The 27,157-nt window shown below is 45.4% G+C and overlaps 6 non-coding genes across 6 annotated transcripts; 2 read left to right on the top strand and 4 right to left on the bottom strand.

The window, feature by feature from the left end:
- Nucleotides 1–2,377: 2,377 nt before the first annotated feature.
- On the bottom strand, nucleotides 2,378–2,450 carry Trnaa-agc (transfer RNA alanine (anticodon AGC)). The gene has a single exon. It is a non-coding gene; the product is annotated as a tRNA-Ala (tRNA).
- A 6,233-nt stretch (nucleotides 2,451–8,683) lies between these two features.
- Nucleotides 8,684–8,756, bottom strand: Trnaa-agc (transfer RNA alanine (anticodon AGC)). Its single transcript has one exon. It is a non-coding gene; the product is annotated as a tRNA-Ala (tRNA).
- Nucleotides 8,757–13,091: 4,335 nt separating this feature from the next.
- On the bottom strand, nucleotides 13,092–13,164 carry Trnaa-agc (transfer RNA alanine (anticodon AGC)). The gene has a single exon. It is a non-coding gene; the product is annotated as a tRNA-Ala (tRNA).
- A 175-nt stretch (nucleotides 13,165–13,339) lies between these two features.
- Trnaa-agc (transfer RNA alanine (anticodon AGC)) lies at nucleotides 13,340–13,412 on the top strand. Its single transcript has one exon. It is a non-coding gene; the product is annotated as a tRNA-Ala (tRNA).
- Nucleotides 13,413–20,167: 6,755 nt separating this feature from the next.
- On the bottom strand, nucleotides 20,168–20,240 carry Trnaa-agc (transfer RNA alanine (anticodon AGC)). The gene has a single exon. It is a non-coding gene; the product is annotated as a tRNA-Ala (tRNA).
- A 181-nt stretch (nucleotides 20,241–20,421) lies between these two features.
- Trnaa-agc (transfer RNA alanine (anticodon AGC)) lies at nucleotides 20,422–20,494 on the top strand. The gene has a single exon. It is a non-coding gene; the product is annotated as a tRNA-Ala (tRNA).
- The last annotated feature ends 6,663 nt before the right edge of the window (nucleotides 20,495–27,157 follow it).

Raw genomic sequence — 27,157 nt, 5'->3', positions numbered from 1 at the left:
GCTTTGTCGTCGGCCCTACCCGCTCGCTGCAATACAAACAGCTTAATGAGCGGCGGCGCCCATCGCGTCTCGCGATGTCGGAACGCCCGGTGCCGAGCCGCAATACCAGACAGCCCATACGGCACCCGTGGCCCCTGGCCACACGGCTCCCAGAGCCCGACTCCCGGAGTCGATAAAAGAGACAGCAGAGAAAAGAAAATCGGGCCAAACAACTCAGCTTCCGTACTCGCTCACTTCGGGCTTGCAATTACAGCGCGGGCCTTATGCCCTAGCGCGTCATGGGTGCTGGACATCAAAATTTCAGTTTGCCGCGGCAGAAACGTCCCGCCTAAACGGCGCACTGAGAAAACTCGGCGCTCACATGTTCTAGCACGATGTAGCAACGTTCACTCCGCTCTCAAGAAAGTACGCCTGCCTCCGCTAGCGATCTGATTCACGCTAGCAGTAACACTTGTCAGGTTCGGACAAAGAACTTTTCTCACACCGAACAAAGACATGTTCCATGTTCCGAGAGCCAGCCCCACGTTGATGCGCCAGATGTGGGGTTATAGAGGGGTTAAAGTAAATTGGTTTACTTTCCCCTGCAATAGCAAAACCGGCGACGAGAGAGACTAATCCGTCTTCGTCTTCTCGTTTCGCCCCGCTAGCAAGCTATCTCCCACCCCGCGGCTGCGCGCTGTGCCGCGCCAGCCGCGGCGGGCCGTGGCTCACCGGAACAAAGGAAGCGACAAGTGTTTTCGCTCATTGACATTTATTACAGGATAATAAACATTCAAAGAGCATGCAGGCTAGCTGGTTGACGGCGAGGATCTAGTTCCTCGCCCGGGCAATTTAAGGGAATCGAGAGGTTCGACTCACCGCGACAACAGTCATCTCCGGGGGCGCCTCAGCGCGCTCGCGTTTGCCTCGCTGGGACACCGATGGCAGCCATTGTCGCCCTCCTTTTTGCCCGATCCTCGAAGGAAGGAGGTCGCTAGGCACGTCCTCTCGCCTCGCTTCCCGAGCTCCAACTCCCCCGCAGCTCGCATCCCGCGCGCGCTCGCCGGCTTAAAGACACTCCTACGGCGAGGAGGTAGATCCCCCTCGCCGACGTCTTGCCTAGCAAGTTCCCGCGAGGAGCAAGCGGTGTGGCGAAGCCGAACCAAAGGGAACGCGCTAAGGTCGCGTTCCCACAAATGTTATAACCAATTTTTTTTACCAGTTTAATATGTCAATATATGCTTTGCTGCTGATAATTTCCTGTTTGGATTTCAGTAACCTTGTTTTAAATAATTTTGTTAGTTCATCGCGTTCCTTTTTCGTAATTTTGCACATTGTGAGGTAATGGTAGACGTTTCCGGATGGTAGCCCGCGTCTGCAGGTAATATTGTCGGGCTTCTCGAATTGCTAAAAATAAAATGGAAACCTACCATAGTCAGATATCGCTTGTGTTGTCTAGTAATTGGAGTGAAAATTTTGCTATATAATGTTTTCGTTTTCTGGCCATTCCCACTGATCCGCAGCGGTCTCCCTGCCCTATTCATTTCATATTTGGTTCCATTTATTCGTACTTCTCTCTTTTAGTTGCCTTTTCCTGAACTGGGCAGTTACATGGATATTAACCGTTACAAATGACGGCTGCTTGGTTCCCTAATGTTATTTGTCCGCTATCTCGTTACCTAAAAATGAGGGAAGCTCACGCTAACGCGTAAGAAGCTGTATAGAACCTTTACGAGCATCACGAAGCTTGAAGTCCACGATTACAGCCGATTTGCTTCTTCTACCCTGCCGCAACGACCTTTACTCCATCATTGTTGCTATGAGTGTGAGCTTCCTTCTTTTCTTTTTTTGAACTGGTAATCATTGGACATTACCTTCGATGGGTGTACCTATGACGTGTCTTTCTCGTTCCGAACAAGGGTTGCCACGATTACGGCGAACACTATAGTTTTTTTTTGGCCAATCTTGGCCAATCTCCCAAAGTGGGTATGCTTGGCCTGCAAACATAGTGTGCGGTCGCCGCGAGACACGCGCACACATGTATTTTGTGGTTAAAAGAATGGGCCCAACGAGTTCTTTTAATTGCGGTGTCGCAAAAACATAGAACGCATCTATTATACAAGGACACCGCGAGTACTAGTTACGTATTGATGTGTTGCTTCGAATTTTCCCAATGTTTTCTTTTTGCTGAAAAAGTTTTGCATGTATTAGGTATTTTACCGGATTTAGCTTTTTGGTAATATTTTGCCTACATAAACGTTGCAGAAAACAATTTGTTTACATTCCTTCTCGGACGGCTGAATAGAGGAACAGGCGGAGAAAGAGAACGACGTATAAATGAAAATTTTCTCGTTTGAGTAATCAAAGAAACACTATCTTGTTCAAAAATAGAAGGTCGTGGAGGTGCTGGGTATCGATCCCAGTACCTCTCGCATGCTAAGCGAGCGCTCTACCATCTGAGCTACACCCCCGACACAAAATACAGCCACAACAGAGACACCAAGAAGGAATTCAAGCCGTTATAATGAGCGTCATTGCGTAACTTTCAAAAGGAACGCAACCGGATTTAATCGGGGTCGAAGGCACGAACGACTTGAAAGCGAGAGCAATTCGTAAAATCCACGTAGCTGATCGATTCACTTCTAGCGCAGAGTGTTGCAATACTTCCTAAGTAAATTCTACTCTTTATTTCTCCGTTTGAGTTTCGGTTGAGTCTCCACCTGAATAAAGATTACTCCTTTTCGTCTTCCCTTAAAAATATATTGCTCTCTACCTTTTCTCTCCACTTTCTTTCCCCGCGTTCGCTCGAAGGTTTACACATATTAGCAGCGCTTCGTTTCCTACTTGTCTTTAACGTTACTAGCTTCTTTAAAGGAGAAACAGAAAGAAATTTTTATGGGAAATTAACAAGAAACAGCGATCTTTTATCGTTCCGTTGCCCCTTTTTACTTTCGCGTTTTGTAATATGCATACTAAACTTTCTCTTCACCGGATTACTTCAAACCGACTCTCTCGATCATGCAAATGTCGGATGATTTTAGGCTAAATTTTGCCTCTGCACGGAATTAAAATTACTTGTAGTATACTGAAAGTTTAGTAGTCACGTCGTAACCCTTAAGCAAATTTCGCATTGTCGGAGTTCCTCAGCGAGGTGAATTGTTCCGTGTTCAATGTGGGCCCGCTGTCTCCGATAGACATTATAATCTGTTGGCGACTGCATGGAAGGCGCGTATGGTATGTCGACGGTTCAGAAAAATAAAAATAAACACGTTCTGGAATAACAATGAAGGTGCCAGAAAGAGTGAAAAGAATGTCACATCAAGGTGGGGCACCGACAAGCAGCGATAGAACAATTTCAACCAGTGAAGTGCATCACTCGGATTGTCATGAGCTCGACCCACTTGCGAATGTGTCTTGTACTGGGTATGCGTTGAGCGTGCTGGTTCAGAATGACCGTCTATTGTACCACCTATGCAGAGACGATGTAGGCACATCAGATAACGGAGGTAAAAGGAGAATTGTGTTGCTTGTCACAAGAGAAGTCTAGTGGCAGCAGCGCTAGGCCCTAAAGTATTCCTTGTGTGCAGTGTGCACTAGGGCGTGTTCCAAAAAACAGCATCCCCGTCATCAATAAAGCAATGCTTTATGGCCTAAGGCACATTGCGTCCACTGCAGTGTGTGTGCCTGAGGGAACAACAAAGTTTGTTCATTGGGCCATGTTTTCACCACTGGCGTTGATGTAAGTAGAGAAACGTGTTTGTGGCCAGGGACACACGCATGCCTTTGATGCAACTACGAACACTAGAAGACTCCTGTCGAACGAAAATCGTTTAGTTAAGACATGGAAGCGGGCATCGCTTATACATCTCGTGAAACTTTTCTGGGAGGTGTAAGACAAATATTAAACAAATCCCCCCGCACAAGTATTATTTATTCCATCCGCTGTTTTTATTTGAAAACCATGCAAACGGTGGTACTGAGCTTGAGAAGAAACAGAGAACTTGCAAGTACTTGAGCTGACGCTGAACCACTGCGCGTAGGGAGGGATGGGTAATATCATGTAAGTAGGAGAACTGGGAGAACAATTGAGAAAGGAACCTGAGTTCAGCTTCACCTATATGCGGCGGTGAGAATGGATTGTCGTTCGTCAGCTACTCCCACGAATAAACCCTGCGAAGATTTATTGGGAATGTAGAATGCTGGCGTTTGTAAAATAAAGGATGCATTGCACGTAAGCTAATTCATTCACCCAGAATACGTTGCAGACATTTTGTTCAGCGAAAAATTGAAAGTTCCCGTTCGGCCATGTGCTACCTTACTGCTGACGCCATGTGATAGTCCGTGCAGAATTAGTAACTGTTGCACATGTAGGGGACCTTTAATGTTCTCTTACATGAGCCTTGTGCCGGTGAATACTCGCGAACTCTAACGCAGTAGCTAAGGAAACCTCCGTGGTTTGGTTGGTTCCAAGGCTTGATTTACCCTGTCTTGTCAGCAAACCAGCAAGTGACATAACGCGTAGGCAGTCAGCACATTGAAGCCAGGACTAAAACCAGGTACGTGAGGGCTGAGTAGAAGAGTGAGTAGGAAAGGCTGAGGATTAAGAGAGAAAGAGAACAGTAATGGTGAGAGGGTACTGTTGGTGCATTGACGAATGAACACTTACTGGTACCGAATGCTTTCCGCTTACAACCAGCAAAGTTGTTTTGTTCTCGCAGCACATACGAATGTCCTCAACGATAACATTCTAATTGTTGGCTTGACGCGGTGGCCGAAATAGAAAAGAGTGGCTAATTTTGTCAAACGCTTTGGATACTTGCTCTTGGGCAACTCCAGCAGAGCTAGCTGCCACGCATTGACGGCGCGTACGAGTAATGGGGATATGGGATTGAACACTATGACCCCAAATTCCGCAAGTTTTATGCGCACTTACAATTTCACCGGTAATACTCTTGCGCCGATTGGCCAGAATGGAACTTTCGAAGGTATCGTACAATCGACATTGCAAAAAGATATAAATCGGTTTCTGATAATACCATTTTTTTCTCTACCGGAGCCACTTTTGGATATAAAAACAGTATTACCGCAATAAAAAGTTGGCGGCAGGGTTCTTACAGTCTAGGCATTCTGTAGAACCTAAAAATAATCTAAAAAGCTGGTCTTAAAACCAATTGTAGAATTTTGTTTGAAAACCAGTGGACCCCGTGTCGTGTTGTGCGCCTCCAGAAATCTACTGTTTACAGAATTTAGCGCACAGTAACGCAATCTCCGGCCGAGAACTTTACTCGGTCGTCGAGCGAAAGCACGAAGTGAACAATGTGAGACACTGCGTCAGGAGACTGATTAGATAGTACGGAATCAAAATACTCGCATAATGGAGTTGATATGCTTCAAGAATCGAAATCTCGTTATAAGGGGTTTAAATCAGCCTCAATTTGTGCGATTTTTACAGCAAGTCTTTCCCCGTCTGCGGAAAAGAAGTATTTTTAATAAAAAAGCTATTGCATTGTAACGGCATCGAAGCTATCTTGCACCGCTCAGCTTTAAAATATTGTAGGCAAGTGTTCGCATAGAAAGTAGTCCCAAAGATTGGCCATTTTCAAAATGGTCTGATCAAATCAAAACATTGGTCAGACTGAAAACAATGAATTATTGCAAAAATCCCGATGAAGTCCACGCATGTGCCATTTAAAGCTGACTTGTGAGCACTGTCCGTGGGCATAACTCATCTGTTCTCCCCATATAAAAACATGCCCATTTTGTGAAAACTGAAATTTTTACGCGAAAAGAAAGAGTAAAGAGTACACTTTACACCGTCAACGAAAGTAAATGCGTCAATGATTGCGTCAAATGGCGCCCCGACGCACCTAAAGGCGCTGACACTATAGACACTGGTACAAAAGTCAATAGTGTGATTATTGTTAGTATTAAGATACCTTGTTCGCAAAAGGGTGAAACGTACATGCCGTTTCTCTCGCTGGTGACCGGGAATAAAACTGTGTGCAGTGCGCTGATGCTCTTTGACACCTAGATCCCACGTAAAGGGCGAAGTGAACGAGCCGTTTCCCAATTGTTGCGATCGTAGAGAAGTAGAATAGCTTTCCTATCGATGTCAAAAAATGCAGCCGTCGCGTAAAAAATTCATCACTCTCATCAATCTTAAATGGTTAGTGGGTGTTAATTACCAGCATATTTACAGATGTAAAGGCGAAGTTCCGCAAAAAACACTCGCCCCTTGCCATCGACGCTACGCGAGAAAAGGAATTATAGCCTATCTCCCGACGTAACAGCATCCAGCTAACAGTCCCCCGGAATGACTAACAAAGATATCGATGGCACCTCGATAAAGATATCGATATCGATGGCACCGATGGCAGACGAACAGCTGCTGTGCGGCTTTATGAATTTAAAGTAGACCCGATGTGCCGTTTAGGGAGACGTGTCAACGTGGTTGACCATTCCGAGCGTGTGTCATTGTTTCTTGTTGTTTTAAAGTTTCGCCGTCAACCGGTTTCGACTTGACCGCTCCCGCGTGGCCGGGGCGGTAAAAAAAAATGGAGATTCATTTTCTGTAAGGTTGAGGTGTTGCTCTTTCGAAAGAGCGTCGCTTGCAAAGGAATACTAAATACTTGAATTCATGCAGGGTATGTATCCAACTCTGGCTTACCTTTCAATTGAGTACTCCAATAAAATTGACAGTTGGGCTAGTTGGTTTTGATTCATCGTAGGTAGCGCTAGAGAGGGGGACACAGAGGAGGAGACACACACGACGACGCCGTCGTGTGTGTCTTCTCCTCCGTGTCCCGTCTCTAGCGCTACCTACGATGAATTGAGTACTCCAACAGATGAGCTACGCGTCCCTTTGTTCATTTACAGCTGAACGGTCTCATACTAAACGCATTTTTGTCTCTGGTGGGTGGAAGCTCCAAAATGCCTCAAATACCCACTATCCCTTAGTGTTTTGTACTTGATACATTTTGAGAAAACAGCTCTTGCTCTGAAAACGCGTTCACTACCTTGCCATCTGCATTATATTCCAATTTTCGGGGCTGGGTCGTGAATGTCAAATACTCTAATTATGGAGTTGTAAAAACCCAATTACAAAGAGGGAGCACGACGAGAAAAGCTAAGGCCAACTTGGACAACTTGCCCAACAATTTGTTTTACTGAATGCTGAACACTTTGCCATTTCATATGGTGCTCCTTTGTTGACACAGAGGATTAGAACACCATGCGGTGTCATTGGGTACCGCAACTAATTATCGCCAGTGCATTCTACACGTGAATTAAATTTCACTATTACATTCCCTGAAACCACGTTCATTGTCTCACGTTTTTGGCACAGAACACATCGGCAATTTTAAGCCATAGAAATCGCTTATGCTTCCATCCCTGCATTTATAGAGAGGTGTGTTAGTGGGCGAGTGTAAACACTCACATAGGGCTAGTGTTGCCATCGCTTTTCCTCTGGAAAAAACAGCCTGCCTTTAGCTTGAAGCGTGCATGCCTCTGTACACAGATATATGTAAGATGAAGATCAGCCTCCTCATCATTATCATAATCATCAACAGCCTACTCAGGTCCACTGCAGGATAAAGGCCTCTCTCATTGACTTCCAACTGCTCCTGTCTAGCGTCGCTTGAATCTATTCTTTCCCGCTTAATTGTGAGCTACACTTCACGACGCGCAAAGGCTCACAAAGGCGGAGAAAGAAATCCAGGCAAGTCGTGTGGGAACAGATGCGACAATAATTGATCAGGCGCGCAACAGGATTCAGTCTAGGTCGAATGAAAGCCGAGGGTGCAGCTCATATGACGGAGGCCTTGCTTAGTATGCGAGATGTACTGAGATCGACACGCACTCCCTCCATCTTCTTTTTCGACAGCTTCCTCCCCTTGCAATTAGTTTGTGGTTAACGCTCACCATGTTTTTTACGTGAATTTTATTTCTCCACCATATATGCACCCTAAGCGATTCTTTCACTTATTCGGCCCCATATTTTGCTTTATCGATAAGACACTATTTACACAACATCCTTAGCAGGACGTGCTTTTAGGACTATGCAATCAGTCGACATGCTAACTGCTCTAATCAGGAAGTGTGGTGTTAAAATGGAAGCCATTAGGTGGGGGGTGGGTGGAGGTTGTGAATATATTTTCCCTGTTTTAATCGTCTTACGTATAAGTGGCTATATGGCTACCGTGCAAGTTCGCAGCTACAGATTCAGTTTTGGGTGAAGGTTGTTTTGGGCTTTCGCATGCGTAATTTTGGGGTGTCGAACAACCGCCTGAAAAAAAAAAAAACTTTCGGCATGAGGTGATAAGGATATCTGGCAAGTTTTTGTTTGGAATTCAAAAAGAGTGGGTGTTCAGGGTATTATACTGAATATTACTGGGGTCTAACATATCAGTCGATAAATAGCCATGCTTAGAATATAGCTATGCTATGCTATGAGGTTTTAAGGGGGGGGGGGAGATGGGTCAAAGGGGTCCGAAAGTGTCTGGCAAAATGGGGCTGAGGAGCTCATTTTTAAATGTACCCCGGGTCACTATTGTTTTACTAACAGCTAGATTGCGCCGGTGACGTGGCGTGACGTTATTTATTATCAGGGGCGGTAGAGACAAAAACAAGGCCGTAATTGCTTTCATATTCAGCGGGATGCATCCGTGTTCAACATCAACTCGCTTGCCAAAAAAAGATGTCGTGGAGGTGCTGGGTATCGATCCCAGTACCTCTCGCATGCTAAGCGAGCGCTCTACCATCTGAGCTACACCCCCGACGGGAACCGAGAGCTGAACTAAGAGGTTTCAACACATTGCTTCTTGTCGCCACTGCCTTCGACCTAGATTAAATCCGGTTGCCCGCCAAGCAACGGTTCTGCAAGGAGGCCAACTCACCTGGCAACGTGCATGAATTCCTTCTGGATACCTTTGCTCAGAGCTTGTTCCTGTCGGGGGTGTAGCTCCGATGGTATGACATGTTTATGTTGATTGGTTTGTACAGTCTATGGCTATGCCGCTTATGGGGTGTGCATGCTGAGCCACCAAGATCAACTAAGTCATATTTCCGAGAAACTGTGGCATTTGTACATAGTGTGTATAGTTCGCATGACCAACCACCTGACTAGTCCCCTCTTTTAAACGCTTGTGTGTGTTTTCCTGAATTTTGATGTATTAATTGATTGCAGGGTTTAACGCGCCAACGCAACGCAGGCGATGAGGCGCGCCGTAGTGGAGGGCTCCGGATTGATTTTGACCACCTGGGGATCTTTAACGTGCGTCGAAATCTCGTACACACGGGCGTTTTTGCTTTTCGCCTCCATCAGAAAAGTGGCCGCCGCAGCCGGGAATCGAACCCGCGACTTCTTGCTCAGCAGCGCAACAATTTTGATGTATATGTGCTGCTCATAACTTCAGTGTATTCTTTTGTTTGCTTGACTAAGTATTCCTCGTACTGCCACGTCTGAGCGTATTCTCCCATGTAATAAAGAAAAAAAAAAAGATGGTAGAGCGCCCGCTTAGCATGCGAGAGGAACGGGGATCGACACCCAGCACCTCCATGACGTCTTGTTGATATATAAAGATTTCGGGTTTTGTACTTTTGATTGTGGAAGGGTGAAAGCAGATGTTTATTACTTTTGTGCAGTCGTTCTTTCTCAATATCAGTTGTAACGACGCTTAAATTTACACCGTCGTTACAACTTGCCCAATCAAGCCACAGACTTCGTCTGTAGAAAAGAACACACAGCTTTCTGTTATTTCAAAACTGCGGACGCCAGTTTAAAGAAACATAGACAATTGAAGGGCTAAATAAGAAAAAAGTTAAAATTGTGATAATAGTAATGCCTCACTATGTCTTTCCAGCAGGTTATAAGGCTGTGGAAGGGTCCTGTTAACTATTATTCAGTGCAGGCAAGAAACACTGAAGTAATTTTAAAAAAAACTTATATTTCTTCGAAACAAAACGCTTTACGAAGTTGTTTTTATTGTTGCGTGCGTAAATACATAAAATGATTTACAGTCCACAATATTGTTAACGTGACCGTACCCTTGGGCAGTTGGAGCTACCAACTAGATGTGTTTATCGTATTATTCCTCAGTCGTACACTCCGTTTTACTGTCCGAAGTGCTTTAAAGTAGGCCCACCAACGCCGTCGGACTGGTGTACAAGAATGGAGATAGATTTTTTTGCCACCCTCTTAATATAATTTTATTCAATCACTGTTGTTTACCTTCTAGGCCTCAAACCTTCTCCTCGAGATGTCTTCAGAAAACGGAGTAGTGGTTTCCGCATCAACGGTGCATAGAAGGGCGACTGGGAGCATGATGACAGCAGCAAAGCTGTGCATGAAGAAAGCACCGTATTCTACGACATGCAGGGCAGCACCAGTTATACTTTGTGATCTGCTTTAATGAGTCACCAGCTAGATGTAATCACGGTCAGCAATTTACTACAACCTTTAGACGTCATGGCCCATCAGAAAATAGTGGCATATTTACACAGGGAATTTAATGCATTACTAGGTAGTTTAAAGGCAATCGAAATAACTGTACTTTACCCGCTATTATATGTCTGGAGCACTTAGTGTCTTCGGCATGAATTCAGAAATACTTGCATCTACAAAAGCTGAGAGTACTGGCTAGTTTGTGGCTAGAGGGCAGGTGACATGTCTTTTTATATATTTGGTTGCATTTTCTCAGCTACGAAATATGTTTTTTTACTGTTAGTAAGCGAAGTGCGGTGTAAGTACTTTAGCCTCCCTTAAGCACTTTTTCGTGACTTAAGGCTGCAGAAACTTGAGAATAAGCTCTTATGGATGCAGTAAATCAATGGAAAGACAAGAACGTTATTATTAATAGCAAGAGCATTGTAAAATGTACGAATTAATGAGGATGACCATGACAGTTGCCGGCTTAACGGCGGAAGACCAAAGAAGGACAAAGAGCGCGAAATCAAATAAAGTAGGCAAAAACATTCTTACGTAAAGTACTAAAATCGTGAAGTTAAAAGTTGGATGGTATAACCGGTAGGTCGAACAACAGTGGGAGGCACAGCGCAAAAATAGGAGAGCAAAGCATTGTAACCAAAAAAGCGATAGAGCTATCCTATACATTTACTTGAGCAGTTTGAGGTATTTAAAAATAAACAACGCTCAAGCAAAGGACCCCGACTGATTCAGTGAAGTAGAATAAAGGCTCCTTCCCCCTCGTTCCTGGGTTCGGATCGCGTTCCTTGCACATATTTATTAAAAAAAATTATGTGCCCCATGAGGTGAAAAACCAGGCGTGGTGAGCAGTGGATCACCCGAAAATTACATAAGCCGTCAGCTAAAGAGAACGAAAATGTATCGGGAATACGATTAGGGCTTACGAAGGCGCGGCGAGAGCAAAAAGATAACCGCCACTCTTCGGTTACGCCTCACGACTGATAACGTTCCAGGTGTACTTCAGTTTGCTGAAATTCTGTAAGGTGAACACTATGGTTTCCCCACTTGATACTTTAATGCTACCTCACCTGTGTCGTGCTGGTTTCAAGAAGTTGTCATAAAAAAGAGTTGAAGCTTCTGACTTCGAAGTTCCAAATTTTCTTCGGAGTTATCCCATAAACACTCAAGGGGAAATTGCCCAGTGACGATGGTGCGATGACAGGCAAGTGACTTAAGCACTATCTACACCCGCGCCCCACAGAACAGTGCTTTTGATTTGCAGCTAAGTCTGGTTAAGTGCTTTGAATGCGTATTCAGTATGTTTTTCCCTTCGATACTATACCGCTGCAGCTCGTTTGCATAATTCTGGTTATGTGAAGCTTCTATGGTACAGATATGTGGATTCTCAGCACGGAGTTCTACATGATCATTAGACCGGCCAAATACTCACTCAAGTGAATTGTTCAATGACTATTGCACAGTTTGTCACCAGTGCAGGGTTGATTCTCTCCCATTTGGTTGCAGCATAGCATAACCAACCAACATTCTCGCGTACCCACTCCTGATGATTAGGCAGGGAGGACGGCAGCGGCAGTGGGAGGACCATGGCCTATTGATTGAGTACCCTGGCCATAATGCTACGGCATTCACAGCAAAGAGGCAAACGTGAGTGCCACCGGTATTTTTGTATTTTGGTTTGAAGCCTCGGGGAATTAAAGCCCCTTGTGGGAAGTATTCGTCTCCTGTAAATATTTATTCGATTTCTGAAGACGCATTTGCGTTCCTCGAGTACAGAAGCTGATGGCAGGGCTATTTTAAGGTCTCATTTGGTTTGGAATCTCGTCGACGAAAAGTAGCTGCATTTTTACTTTTGATGGCCTCGAAAACCGACAAAGCTTTCTCTTTCATTCGTGCATTTTATGCACATTCCTGCATGTCTATTCAGTTATATTGTGTGGCAAAACATGAGTGCGTAATATACACGATGAGAAAAAGTTTTAGTTCTTCGTACAAGGCAGTTTTCGTCACACGAAAGTTTTAGTCGCTTAGAAACCAGCGTTGTCTTTTCTCAGACTAATATTACAACCATGGATGGGGAATGCTGGAGTAGTTTCATTTGATTCAACATACACTAGCGAGCTGAGGATAAGCGCTCGTGTGGAAGTGGTTGTTTCACCACCCGACCAAATGAACAGAATATTGTGCAATCATTAAAAAAAAAAACAAATAAATTTCAGTAATCAAAGCATGCTTTCAACTTTATTCTTTTAACACGCAGAAAAACATTTTGGTGCCGTTTTGTTGTCGTAATCTTAAGGCCTTCCTTACCAACAGCTGAGCCATGTTTCTTATTCCTTTGTTTTCGTCATTACTCAGTCAAGAAAGGGTTCACTTTGTCAAAAATTGACGCCTAACTCGTGGTACTATGTTTCGAACTTCTAAACCACTTTAGGTACACCTTATTGAACAAGTAATATTTTCATCAAAAAGAAACATTTTTTATCCTAACGTTTATCGCTGGATAAAACCCTGGAAGAGAATATTACGACAGGCACTGAAAACGCAAAAACCAGGTTCTCTGTGCTTCGGATATAACCTGCTCACAAATCTCACCCTTAGACTATACCGCGCTTTGCACGATCGCTATTAGCTTCATAATAAGCAACAAAATCAAAAAGGGATGATGTGGAGGTGCTGGGTATCGATCCCAGTACCTCTCGCATGCTAAGCGAGCGCTCTGCCATCTGAGCTACACCCCCGACGGGAAGAGACAAGTGAACAAGGATTTCTTAACGCATTGCTTCTTGTCGCCGCTGCCTTCGACCTGGATTGAATCCGGTTACCCGCCGAGCGAAGGTTGTGGAAGGATGCACACTTGCCTGACAACGTTCCTGGGTTCCTACTTGTTGCCTTTGTTGGGAGCCTGTTTCTGTCGGGGGTGTAGCTCAGATGGTAGAGCGCTCGCTTAGCATGCGAGAGGTACTGGGATCGATACCCAGCACCTCCACGCCTTTTTTTTTGTATGTGAAGATTTCGCGTTTTACGTGGCGTACTTTTGAATGTAAAAGCGGGTTGCCTTGCACTTGTTGTAAGCTTACAAAAGGGAAGAACATTGCGAAGGCAGGTGTTTCTTACTTTTGTGCACTAGTTCCTTCTCAGTATCAGTCGTAATAATACTAAAATTTACACCGTGTGCACCTTGCGCAATCAAGCCGCAGACTTCGTCCGTAGGAAAGAACACAAAGGTTCCTGTGATTGCAGAATTGCCGCTTGTTTGTTTTACTTTTATTTGTGACGTTTTTTTCTGTAACTTATGGTGCTTCATGTTTGCCCTGTACGGTGCTTAAACTTGAACGTGTCATATTGTACATGACTTTAGGGAGGGTGGGAGGGGGGGGGGGGACACTAGTCAAGCGGTTTGTACAGCTTTTTTCCTTGCCTTCCTGATCTCGAAGGATAGAAAATAAAGAAATTATTATATACTTTTCTTCTGTAAACGGGAGATTCTTGTTTCTCGATTGTTGCGTACACAAACTTACGAGATTGCTGCAAAAATTGGTCCGTAAAGCAAATTGTTAATTTTGTTTCACATTAAACGATAGCCTTGTTTGTCTGTTCGCTTTCAACGCCTTCTTTAGGATTCCATTCACAACGCACCGAAAAAAAATCAGCGTGCCAACACTTGGTGAAATAGATTCTTTGCTTTAGAGATTTCTTCACATCAAAAATGTCCTCTGTTTTTCATCCACGTTTTTACTCGGAGTGTGTTAGTGTGAAAGTTAAAATAACTTCTCATCAGAAATGGCGGGGACCACCACTTTAATTGTGGAATGAGCGAGTGAGTGTATACAATTAGTACAACGTGGTTTAGGCGCCGAATGTTGGGGGCCCGCCCAATGGGCTGCCCTACTCCGTGCTGGCCAATCAGTCTTTCTCCACAAGCCTATGTTGTGCCGATAGCTGAGAGACCGCTAGCTTTCCCACGCATTGCTCCCAGGTTGGCTGAAGATTAGGGACGGTAGATGTAGCTTGCAGACATTGCCAAATAGTGTACTACACAGGGGGCGAGGCTTACGGCAGAAATACCGGCAGCAGTGTAGAAGGAGGCGTGCATCCATTTAGCAGTGTGCCTTGAGCACGACAGTTTATCTTTAATCAGTGAAGGCAATCGCCTTCGTTTTGGATAGGTTGGGGGTGTGGTCGCGAGACCGGAGTTCGCTCGTGGCGGTACTGGGTGGGGATATTTTTGTAAGCTTTAAGAGGAGTACGCTCGGGGGTGCTTGTTGCGCACATTGATTTCGCATGCTTAAAAACGGGCCACGGTGCACGAATGCGGGAAGCGGTGCAGGCTCGCTCATTTCCCTCGTAGGTTCGTAGCAGTTGTGTCCACGCATCCAGGCAATGTTAATTTCCGGGATGTGGCGCAGGGTTTGTGCAGCGTTGGGGGCCCTTGTGCGATGCCGTTCAGCGGGGAGTGGCCACACGCTGCCTGAGAGTGTCTCAGTAGCATGATGTATTCTTCGCAGATGGTGGCTGTAAAGCCATGAGGAATTATTCTGCTGTCTTGATAAACGTAGTGGAGAGTGTAGCGGTCTTTAACTCTTGGCCATCGGTGTCGGTGTGTTCATGGCATTGCCTTATAGTTGGGCGGTTGAGTGAAACGCCTATCTAAACAGTAAAGGAAGAGTTCGTGAAAAGTTTGTATTGATGCCCAGCCCCCCGCGTTGCTGGGCATCGCCCGTTTGCGCGCAGGGGCGCAAGGAAAAGTGTTTTGTGCGGTGGTGGCAGCTGTTCGGCTGGCGCTATGATCGCGTCGATCTTAGCGCACCGACCAGCTCTACTTCTCTCGCCTGGCGGCGCAGCAGTTACCAGCGCTTCATGGTGCTCTACGCGGCGCAGAATGTCCTGCGGCTTCCAGTAGGGCAATAACGTTTTCACATTCGCAACACATTGTGCTTACGTGTCTTGAGAGGTTTTTTAATGCGAAAATGCTTAAATTACAAGCTGTGGGTGTAAAAGCATTATCATTGATTCTGATTTCTCAATATGAGGCATAACGTTTCGACGGTATACACAGGGGATAAGGCACGCCATAGTGGAGGGTTTCGGACTAATTTTAACCGACTGGGGATCTTTAACCATGTCCGCTGAAATCTCGAACACGCGGGCGTTTTCGTTTCGTGCCTCCATCATAAAAGCGGCCGCCGCGGCCGGGAATCGAACCCGCGTGCTTGGGAGCAGCAGCACAATGCCTTAGGTGCTGAGCCACCACGGCGGGTTAACAGCGTAATGACAGGTGACAAAAGAAGAAAAAACGGATGCTTCAACTGAGGCGTCTTTCTTGGTCAAAGAAGTGTTAAGGGTAGTACCACCTCAACCTTCTGTGTGAAGGCTATGATCTTCTGGGGTGGAGAATAATCCAAAAACAAATTGTTCGTGATGTTGGCTATGTAAAACGCATTGTTTTTTATTGTGGTGTGCTCAAGCGTACGCGGTGATCAGAAGCGTTCTTCCTAAGTGCCCTGTTAGTTGAGCAACAGTAAATCAGTGGTTGATGCACTTTGAACGTGAATAATAAAGTAGGAACTTAGCCTCAATATATGTCAGAAACACACATCAAGTAGAACCCACTCATCGGCTGCCGCATGTTCTGGAACGCTGAAAAAAATAAACGAAGGTTATCATTTGAACTAAAGTCATTTCACTTAGAGGTATCTTGCTTATCATACGGTTTTATTGCGGGTGGTTGTTTTATCGGCTCAAGGGGATTCGACGGAGGTGACGTAGTATCCGGCTGAAACATCGCAGATAGGGAGGGGCGTGCGCTCTGCGCTACGCCTAGGTACACTGATTTATAAATAAGTAAATCAATGGATCGATTTAATATTTCGGGTAGCATTTGGAATAATATGCACCGGGTGCTGAATAGCATGAGGCACTGCAGTGACTTTGTTTCTGAAACGTCCCGCGAAAGTCCATGTTATATTAGTTTTAAGAGGTTCCGGCATTGGCAGGAAACGATTGTTTTCTGTCTTGGGCTTCTCTCGGAATAATTTCTTGCGGGGTTTATTCCACTAAAAAAACTTTCCCGTGATGTTTCGCGCAGTTGATAGTTGAATTTTACTTCGAGAGCGCAGCATTAGCAACGGCGCCCTCACTCAAAATCTACCGCTTAACCTATGGTGGTGTACTCCAGCGTACCCGGTGGTTAGAAAATTTTTTAGAAAAGCCCACGTTTCTTCCCCATTCCGCTCGGGCGCATGACTGGCATCCTGAATACACTTCCAGCTGGTGGCGTTCCCTTGCGCTCTTGCTGTTCAGACCTCGACCACATGTCAGATTACAGGCGATTAAAAGCAGTGCGCGCACGGCACTCTCGGTCATGCTGTTTACATGGCAAAATGCAACTGCGAGCTTAAGATTTCACCTTCGCCATCTCCTACGACCCGCTTTGATCGTAGGAGAAGGCTCGGGTGTGTCTGGAGCGCTCCTGACACACCAAAATTGAATAAGTGTTGTTTCACTCACTCACTCACTCACTCACTCACTCACTCACTCACTCACTCACTCACTCACTCACTCACTCACTCACTCACTCACTCACTCACTCACTCACTCACTCACTCACTCACTCACTCACTCACTCACTCACTCACTCACTCACTCACTCACTCACTCACTCACTCACTCACTCACTCACTCACTCACTCACTCACTCACTCACTCACTCACTCACTCACTCACTCACTCACTCACTCACTCACTCACTCACTCACTCATTCAAATCCGTGAAAAAGAGCCGTTCGTTTTCAAAATTTCGTAACCTGCGCGCTCTCCCGCCGAAGTCGGATATCATTCTTGCGCTGACATTCGGTGACTGGCTCAGTAAATTATTATCGGCCATTGGTGACAGAGTGATGGGATTGTCCTAATTAGACAGAGCGTGCGGCGCGTGCCCGTGAATTTAAAGTGGCACCGAGCACAGGGCTAGTGTGTAAGTGACATTTTTATAGCTGTGCTGTTTGTTTTACTACTCTAAATAGGGTGTTTTCATTCGTATTATTGCGTGTTTAATTTCTGCACTTGGCGGTGCCTAATGAGCTGCCGTACACGTGACTTTATTTTGCTTGTCAAACATAGCTGGTAATAAAAACACAGAGGTACTCGTATCAGTTCACGGTAAGCAAATGCTGCGCTCAACCGACAGGTAAGGTCTGTCTGGGATTCGGCTATACGTGCGCATTTTCATGAGAAATTTTTGGATTAAAAGAAAGAAAATTGGCTTGGAGAATCAGCTGCGAATTACGAATGGTCAATTCTTTATTTTTACTTTTCGATCGGCTTGAATAAGATTTATGTGTCCTCCTATGCCGGTGCATACAAGCACAGTTAAAATAAAGCAATAGCAACTAGTGCTTAGAAGAAGAACTTTTTACGCATAGCCGGCAGCAAAAGAAATGAAAACAATAACATAAAACGATTTCTGCAACAAAGATGAAAATACGAGAGACTGGATGATGTTAGACCTTAGCTGAATTTTATTGCACGAGTATACAAACATGCGGATGACCAGAGCTATAAAGAGAACCCGTTAGCGACGACTGTCACAATGACTTCGTTGTCACTATGATGGACGTACTCGTAACTGCACGCACCTTCCTAGGCACTGTCGATAGATGTACGAACGCTCAAGTGTGGCCCGTTGGGCAGGATGGGTCGGATATCGCCAGCCAGATGTCTCGGACGTGAAAATGTCTCCAACATGAAAGCCATTCCCATTTCAATCCCGACACGTACACATTAAAATCACCGGCAGCAACCTCATGGGTACTGTCATCGCAACTAAGCCACGGTCCAAGGACACCATTAGTACATTTAAGCACTTCATAAGGTTCCTGAATGCGAAAATAATAATGTGCACTTTAACGCCTTAGACGCTTTGCTTCCGCTCCGGATCAATGAAGAGCTTCGTCCTGTTGCCGCTTGATATGATTTGCTTCGAGATCAACTTCCAGCTTACGGTTTCTAATGGGTTTGATCTGTCTTCCTCGCGTTGCGCCGCTGATCTTTGATTTGCTACCGGCTAGATATAAAGAATGTGCCATGTACACCTCGCGCTATGGAACGTCTTGTGCTCGTGCTTCAAACACAAATGGAGCCTCAGAAGCTTTAATGTGAGAACATCGGAAAATGTATAAAAGCCTGCCCTAATGCAGCTTCACTATAAAAATTACACCCCGTGTGCTAACCAACTCCTTCGCGGATAATCAAGCTCTTGCTGAAAGTGCCAGAGATGGTGGGCTTATTCAGGCGTTCTTTTGTGTTTTAATTAAAAGAGCTTAAAAGATTTCCCTCGCTCTGCTAGCTGAGTTGCGAACCGCCCCAACACTCCGGTTTTTTTTGTTGTAATGACCACAAAAACAAATCTTTTCAATAGTTCGCGAGGTGTCCACCTCCCGGTACCGCCTGCATTGCTATTGTTTGGGAGCTTTACACAAGCTGAGAAACAGCGAAATGCCGTTTAGGTTTTGAGCGTAGTCTGTAGACGAGCTCTCTTTTTAGTATTTGTTTGTACTACGTTAATGCATCGCGTAGCTGTCTACCCGGTGATAGGGCTGTTCGGTGAATTGCTCCTGCGTATTTTGTATCGTTCCACAACAAAGAACACCGCATTTTCCTGTCATAACCAATCACCCCGCACGACACTTTCACTGCAAGCATGGCGTTTTTGAGTGCTTTTCTTGCTTGTTTCAGGCGCTCGTCAGTCCCATAATCTTTAACTTCCGCACACCATGGCTGCTCACTGGACTGTCACAGGGAGACAGCTTTCTTTCAATATTTCTTACGCATGCTATTTGTTGCGCATGTGAGGCCGTATAGTATAACCGAAAACTTCTCGAGACAGTGGAGTTCCTCTGCTTAGAGAGAGAGCGTTAATGATGAGACGGGGCGAGGTCGCGTAGATACAATTGTGTCATTGGTTGGACAGGTTGTTGGCGTTTACGGATGAACGATAGTACGTCACTTCATCATTTGCAGCAGCGGAGACTGCTGGCTTCATGTTTCCAACAGAAACTTACGCTAAAATGTGCGTTGTGCAAATGTGTTTGCGTTAAGCGGCACGCCAATATTAATATTTAGCATTACTCGTACAAATAAACTTTGCTCTCCAGTTTAAATTGACCTCCACAAACGGGCAATTGGAATGACGAATATGGTGGCATTTTTAGGTAGTCGTTGGATCTTTCCTTTTTTAATAAAAGATGCCGTCGTTTGAACGGAACAAATGGAGTGAGATCATACCGCCTAGATCGCTGGTCGAATTTTAAAGATACGTTTTCAACGTTGTTGATCCTTTCAAGAGTGGGTAGCTTTATGGTCAGCTTTCCGAAGTGTTGCGTTCAAGTAGGGGGTTGGGAACTCTTTTTTTAATTATTACGAAACAAGAAAAGAAAGATCTATTTAATGGTAAGGTTGACGTCCCACTTATGAACCCACTTTGGTTGCTCAGTAACTTAACCGTCCTGCTGCGGCTGCTGAGCACAAGGACATAGGTTCGATTCCTGCCGGGGCTGCGTTTTTTGATGGAGAGGAAAATACGAAAGGGGCCACACATCGCGATTTTGGCTCACCATTACAAAAAAAAAAAAAAAAAAACACGGCGCTTCTTACAGCCCACTGTAGCTTCTGGTCGTAAAATTAGAAAAAAAGTTTGAAGCAAAATTATTGCACCTTCCAAACAAAATCAAAAGGAACACGCCGTGGAGGTGCTGGGTATCGATCCCAGTACCTCTCGCATGCTAAGCGAGCGCTCTACCATCTGAGCTACACCCCCGACACGAACAGCGCGTATAGAGAAGGCAACAAGAAAGAACCGAGGCAATCTGCCAAGGCCAGTGCGCATCGCTGCACAACCTTTGTGAGGGGCGAAACTGGGTTCGATCTCGGTCGAAAGGAAGGACAAGAAAACGAGAGCGATTGGGTAAAACCACGTTGCTCTGGCGCCTGTTCCTGTCGGGGGTGTAGCTCAGATGGTAGAGCGCTCGCTTAGCATGCGAGAGGTACTGGGATCGATACCCAGCACCTCCAGGACGTCCTTTTTGTATTTGTATCTCGCCCCTCGAAACCCACGAAACAAGCATACTTGCGCTCTTCCAACCCGGCTTGTGCCTCCTTTTTTTTCTTTCATCTTACGTTTATACTACACGTCTTTTGGCTTTGGTCAGTTTTTGGTGTTTTAAATGTCTGGTTTTTCTGTTCGTTAGGCTGCGTTAGGTGGGGTTACTTTTTTATGTTAGGAAGAGCTAAGTAGAGCCAGACACGGTACTTTTTTGTGGGAAATGACGGCAGATTTCGCTTTAGTAGAGTACTATATGAGAAAAAAGCAAACTGGTACAGCAGAAAAGCCCCCCTTAGTATTTACGTCGTTTTTACTTCCTCCCGTGTCTGTTACTGAGATTTTGGAAACTTTGAATTTCTCTGAAAATATGTCAATGTCTAGAATAAGATTAAAATGTGACGCGCCCAAAATGGAGATAAAATTGCTGTATTGTATAGGCGGGTCTACAAAATGTTGAGGGAAAAATAACCAACGCAGCCTCATATAAATGTTTTTACGAGACAATTTACGCTGGTGCCGATGCGCTGACCCGTAAAGTTGGCATGGCTCGGTAGGAGCGCAGTACGTGGGTGGCTCTTGCTGCACCGTGGAGGCAGGAACCTTCGCCCTCTTTCAGGGGTGCAAGCCGTACGCGCTCCGCTCCTTCCAACGGCGTGGCGGCGGACTCGGGTGCAGTTGAGGGGTCGCTGACAAACGTAGGTTACGAGGTAATGGAAGCCGACTATCCCTCGTATATATACAGGGCCGAAATGTCGGGAGCGCAGTGTCGGATGCCTTAGGCAGGACCAGTTTGTGGCAAGTGAAGAAGTGAATCCTCCCGTTTACTTGACGTCGACGCGGCAGAAACAGTGCACACTGCGCTCTTTTCGCAGTCATGCAAACGTGGCTTACAGCAGGTAACGCGCAATCTCACCGTCATGAGTCAACTATGTTCCTGTAAATCTTGAAAAATCAAAATGATGACCGAAAAAAATCCTCCGTCTAACGACGACGATTGTTGTTGTTGATGATGATGATGTCCTCAAATTTTTTGGCACGTACCCACAAGGGGGGATTGGCCAGGGCTAAACCGGTTAAAAACGTGGGGACATCAAAATACTTATTTCCGGAAAGAGGCTGTAAAAGGAAACTTAGTTGTGAATGAAACCCGAATTACCCATTAATCAGCACCGCTTAGCAATTCAAACGACCTGAGGCAGAAAGAAAATTTTGAATGCAATTATATACAGTCTAGTCCACTTATAACAATATCCAAGTGCCAAGCAAATCTAATCGTTATAACCGATAATTGTTATAAGCGGGTTGCGAAATAAAAAGATGGAACAGAGCTCAAAATATTTTATTTGCATGCCAGCAAGGTTGTAGTACCACTAATTCGCGGAAAAGAAGCCACAGTCGGTCACCTTTTGCCGCGTGTGAAGCTAGCTCAAATCTTTTCCAAGAGCATGTCAGGTGCTGCACCTAGATGAGGTAAATGTCCTTGGCGGAAATAAAGTCCCCGATGGACTGTGGGACGCATTTGGCCTCCTACGAAGACACTACCTGAGTAAGCTGCGCAACTGCGTCATTAGAGTCATCACTGTTGCATTTTTGGTGCACAATATAACCGGATTCAATCGTTATATCCGATATCGTGGCACTGGAGCATCGTAATAAGCGGTTTATTTTACCATAGGAAGAATACAAAAGTTGACGGTGCCATAACTGTTCATCGTTATTTCCGATATATTGTTATAAACGGTATCGTTATAAGTGGACTCGACTGTATATCCCTTCTAAGATTTCTCATGAGTGATCATCGTCGTCTTTACACGGTGGGGTGCAGGATTTTTCTGTCTAATTTTGCATGTTCATTCACCCGTCTCCAAAGCCAAACCGCTTCGACCGTATCGAAATAAAGCAATCGGATAGACGACGCCTTCATACTGCGAGGGACGCGGGTTCAATCCCACTCCGGGAAGTGTTTATTTTTCTTTCACCTCAACCGTTTTCGCGTCACAGAAGCCATCAGCGAGAGCACTAAAGCTTCGTTTACAAAAAAGTTCAATTTCTGGGTATAGACTCAGGTTTAACGGCGTAAAAGTGCAGCAATTCGAGTTTCTGCTGCGTCAAAATTATGAAAATGGCAGGATTCACTCCGAAACTCAAGTCACTGCACCAGTACGCATTGGTGTGTGTTGTTCTCCCTAGCCGTTGCGCTACCTAAGTGCTATGCGCTTCTGTCGCCGCCATGTAACCGTGGAGGGTGACACCCAACCATCAACGTATAAAATGCCTATTTCCCTGATATAAAGCAAATAAAACTAAATAAATGGGAAATAAAACCTGCGATGATGACTTTTCTGAACGGGCGTGCGGTCTCTTTCACCATATTGTCTAGAGCGATAAGGTCAATTCAGGGTAGCCGAGTTATTGTATCTTTTCCTATGCGGATTTGGCGTTGCTTTGTATCACGCAACCACAAGGGCTACGGCGCACGATGTCACTGTTGTTTAGCCAGGGGGACTGGTAGTTGTTTTCCTCGCCTACGTTGCAATAAATCGTTTATATTAAGCGCTGTGGGACCTTAAGAAATATTTTTTATACTTTTGTTGCTTTCTCAGTTTTCCCTTCTGTCCTAGCCAAGTATCGGTGGTTACCCGAGACTGCAAAGCAACGGGAATGGGTGCGACCGTTCCATCTACACCTTTATCAGTCTGAGACGAAGACTGCTACCACTCAAGCCGGGCAAAGCCTAGCTATTAGACAGGAATTCGCCAAGATTAGAACCACCATGGCAGAGCGCAAAAGTTGAAAAAATTTGCTGAAGGCGCGATTCGCTGTCCTTAACTAATGCATCGCATTCAACGCACAGACGACATCAAATTTAGACCAGACGGCAGGTAATGGGACGCTCCAGTTCACCAAACGTTATTGCAGCGCCAGAGAAAATCTATGAGGTTACTGGTGCAAGTGAATCCACTTCGACGATGCCGCATTTTAGTGTTGCCGTTATCATTTATTTGCGTTGAATCCAGCTTCTTGAAAAGAGGTCTTACTGAGTTTGTTTTTTGACTGTCCGTTTCTTGATCGTTTTTTTAGGACCGGCTGCGGGGCTTGTAAATAGCAGAAGCCACACTACGGCGTTGTAATCAATGCCGTTTTTCCGCTACTCACAGTGGCTGTCGTAGGCATGGCAGTTTTTTGGCAGCAGGTAAAGGGAACACGTTTGTTTGTTTTACACAGCCACGAAAACGAGAGAGTAATAACTCGGTTTAGCCCCAAAGAGAAAAGGAAGAGAGGCCGAATGCGGGGTAGAGCTCCGCTACCCTCCCGGCGCAGTCCAGGATCTTGTGCTGGAGATCAGGCGCTGGGCGGCGCAAGGCAGTCTCCTGCCTCTCCTTCAAATTAATATTGAGGAATTGGGGCAGGGGGGAAACTACAAAAGGGACTCGCACTGGCGGAGTTTCAGCAGAAAGGGCGCAAAGAACCGTGCCATCCGATAGGCTCAACGACCAAAATTGACGAGGCCGCCCGAGTGCAAAAACACTGGTGGAAGCGTCAATGCACTGACTTTATTTCGGACTGCAAACACGCCAAAGAAACAAACCGTAGAACAATATAGCTTCAATGCACTGTCTTTATTTAGAATCGCTTACCAGCCAAACAAAGAATTCCTGGAAGAACGTTATTTTAGGGATATGCTACGTCAGCAAAGGAATCCATGGTAGAGGGCGGTACGCAATTACGGTTCCCACATTTTAAAGAAAAGTGCAACAAAATACTCAGGAAAATGCAACAAAGTAGTCAGGAAAGTCAATCCAACTGGCGACGGAAGAATTCCTCCTTCAGTATCCGCAAATATAGAAAGTTAGTACTGGCTCCGAGGCAGTTCTCGCACAGCTAGAATTACTCAAACAAATCCGGGTGATCTGTGGACACTTCTTTACTCTGGAAATCACATACTTGGAGTTGCGGGGGGGAGGGGGGGGTACAGCCAGAAGGCGCGGTAGGGGCTCCAGAATACAGCAGTTTTATTTTGTGCGAAAGTTGTTGCTCTCTTGACCGAGTGTAGCGTTACGGTTCTGCCCACGAGATGCCATAATTGAATAGGCCCTCGGTAGCGTTAATTTAAATTTAGTGTGAATTTTTGCAGTAATTTCAGCGGCACCGTTACGATTAGGTATGTTAATTTTGCAACATTTATATCTCAATTGGATGGGTAAATGAACCCAGGAATATTGGGTAAGGAAATATTTCATTCAACAATTGTATTAGTGGGACAAGGAACAGTACCCTACCGTATTTACCCGATTCTAACGCGCACCCATTTTCCTGGAAAAAAAAAAACCGGAAAAAATTGCACCTCCGATTGTAACGCGCACGGGACTTTGTGACCCAGAGAAACGAATGCGAGAGAAACGGGCGATTTATTTCCCGAAGTAATCTCACTCATCTCGCTCCTCGTCGCTCTCCGCTGACCACAACATCTCGTCCTCGGTGCCTTCAAGCACGTTCGCGATGCCACACTTCTGAACGAACGTTCAACCATGGTCGATGGAATCGTGGCCCATGCCTCGCACGCCCATCCCGAGAGCTCATCCAGAGGTGCACACTACAGCCGACCGCTCGTTTTGAACGCGTGGGAGCCGCTGCTGCCATTGCTGGTATCAAGCGCGCAAGTTAAACGATTTGGCGATTTGTGTGCACGCCGATAGAAAAGTCTAGGCCCCTAGGCTTACTGCTAGAGTGAACTAGAATAAGTATTCTAGTTCACTATACTTGCTGCGTCCGAAAAATCGTTGCTAAAAGTTTTGGCGCCATCTTGGGATGGCGATGTCGATGAGTGGGACGAAATTTCCGCTGTTTCGGCATTTTCGGTTTTGTATCCGATTCTAACGCGCATGCGATTTTTCGGCGTTTTTTTTTTTGGAAAAAAAGTGCGCGTTAGAATCGGGTAAATACGGTACTTAATTCCGACGTCTCTTTTACCCCCCGCTCCCTGACAAGAACACGCACCCTAATTGCTTCATCGAGCCCGAACTACTGTGGGATGGTAAAAAGCTGGACACCATGTATTAGCGGTATTCAAGGAGAGGCCCTTATGCCTGCTGGAAACTCAAGGCGGTGGACTCATTCTATAACACGTGATTATGAAGCAGGCATGTTACTTTACTTCCACCAGAATACTCTGCTGCATTGTGTATCCGTTTTTTATACACACCTTTATTACATACAATACAAATACAATGGTGATTTTCAACCAAAATTGAATAAATTTGTTTTGTTGTCCCATCTCTTGCGTGAACGAGTTTTTTGCAGAATTGTCGCTGCACCGCTGCCGTTGGTTGGTTTGTCAAAATACACGGCGTCTAGCACTATTGCAGCTTTCCTCATGAAAACTACACAGTAAGTGTAGTTTTGTTCTGAGTCGTATTATGCGCAGTTCAAATATACCGGGCAAAGGCATCGCAGTTTGGTGTTCGATATCAGCCTACGTGTTGGGGATCTCGGCGCATGTTTCTTTACTTGCACCGATAAGGCATTTATTCTCCATTTAATATGAATTGTCCCCGTGTCACTATTTCATTCAGTGGAAATACCTATTATAGCACTTTAAGGATAAATGATTTTCCTTGGTCCTTTGCTGAAAATTTTCCAGTGCCACGTTGCGATATTGAAAGAGCTGTCCCTTGTAAAAATGTATTCTTTTCAGCCTAATGGTTCTGTGTAGTCGATGGCTACAGTAATGTATCTGTGGCTGGTTGTGAAGTTTTATATGGGTGGAACAGGTTCAAAGCGAGTAGTTGAAATGGATATCCGTGAACGTAAACCGACTAAAAAGGTCGGGTTGTTTGGCCTGGCGATATTTGCGGTTTTGAACAATCGTACACAGTTCTGCGGACCATCTTGTGGTTCGGGAGGGCGTCTATAAATATAATTATATTTGTAAATAAATTTCAGGGTGTACCTTACTAGAAGAAGAAACTGCCTACGCAGATCTCAGAACGCATTGGCATTGTTATTATACCTACCCGCTATTCATGAACCGATGGGTTACAAGTTCTGACTTGTGGGATAAGCGGAGGGGTTAGTTGCTTGCGGTATACTTCGCCAGAAGAGACAGGGGCGAACACAAACTGGGAAATGACCACCCCGTGTGCGCGTCAATATCAACTCAAATTACTTTGGTTCGAGTCACCGCACCTATGATTTTACCGTTTAGGTTGAGTACCGTAAAAACCCGCGTATAATACGAGGTTTTTTCCCAAATTTTACTATCTAAAATTTGGGCCTCGTATTATATGTGGATCCCAAAGCTTTCAGCCTAAAATTTGCACTTTCGGTTTCAGCGGAGGGTGCGCCATCTTGCGGTGGCGTTAGCTGGCTGCTGCTTCTCTCAGCCGGCGCCATTTTGATTGTTTTGACCACGCGAAGGATCTCGGCACGTTCACCGCAAGTCTATCGCGATGTTGGGTGCACCAAAACAGTATTCGGCTGCAATTAAAAGAAAAGTTATTTTATGCGCCGAGACCATCAGGAATTGCGCCGCAGGACGGCAGTTCGGCGTCACCGAAGGCAGCATTCGTGGGTGGAGAAAGGAACTGGTGCATGACTGGATAAAGTCTGTGCGGTGTCGGCGGCCTGGAGCA

The sequence above is a fragment of the Haemaphysalis longicornis genome, unplaced genomic scaffold (assembly GCF_048455015.1).
Source record: "Haemaphysalis longicornis isolate Haplotype H1 unplaced genomic scaffold, Haemaphysalis longicornis Haplotype H1 scaffold_5, whole genome shotgun sequence".
Lineage (NCBI taxonomy): Eukaryota > Metazoa > Arthropoda > Arachnida > Ixodida > Ixodidae > Haemaphysalis > Haemaphysalis longicornis.
Note: the sequence above shows the minus strand (reverse complement) of the source record. Positions and strands in the feature narration are given on the sequence as shown.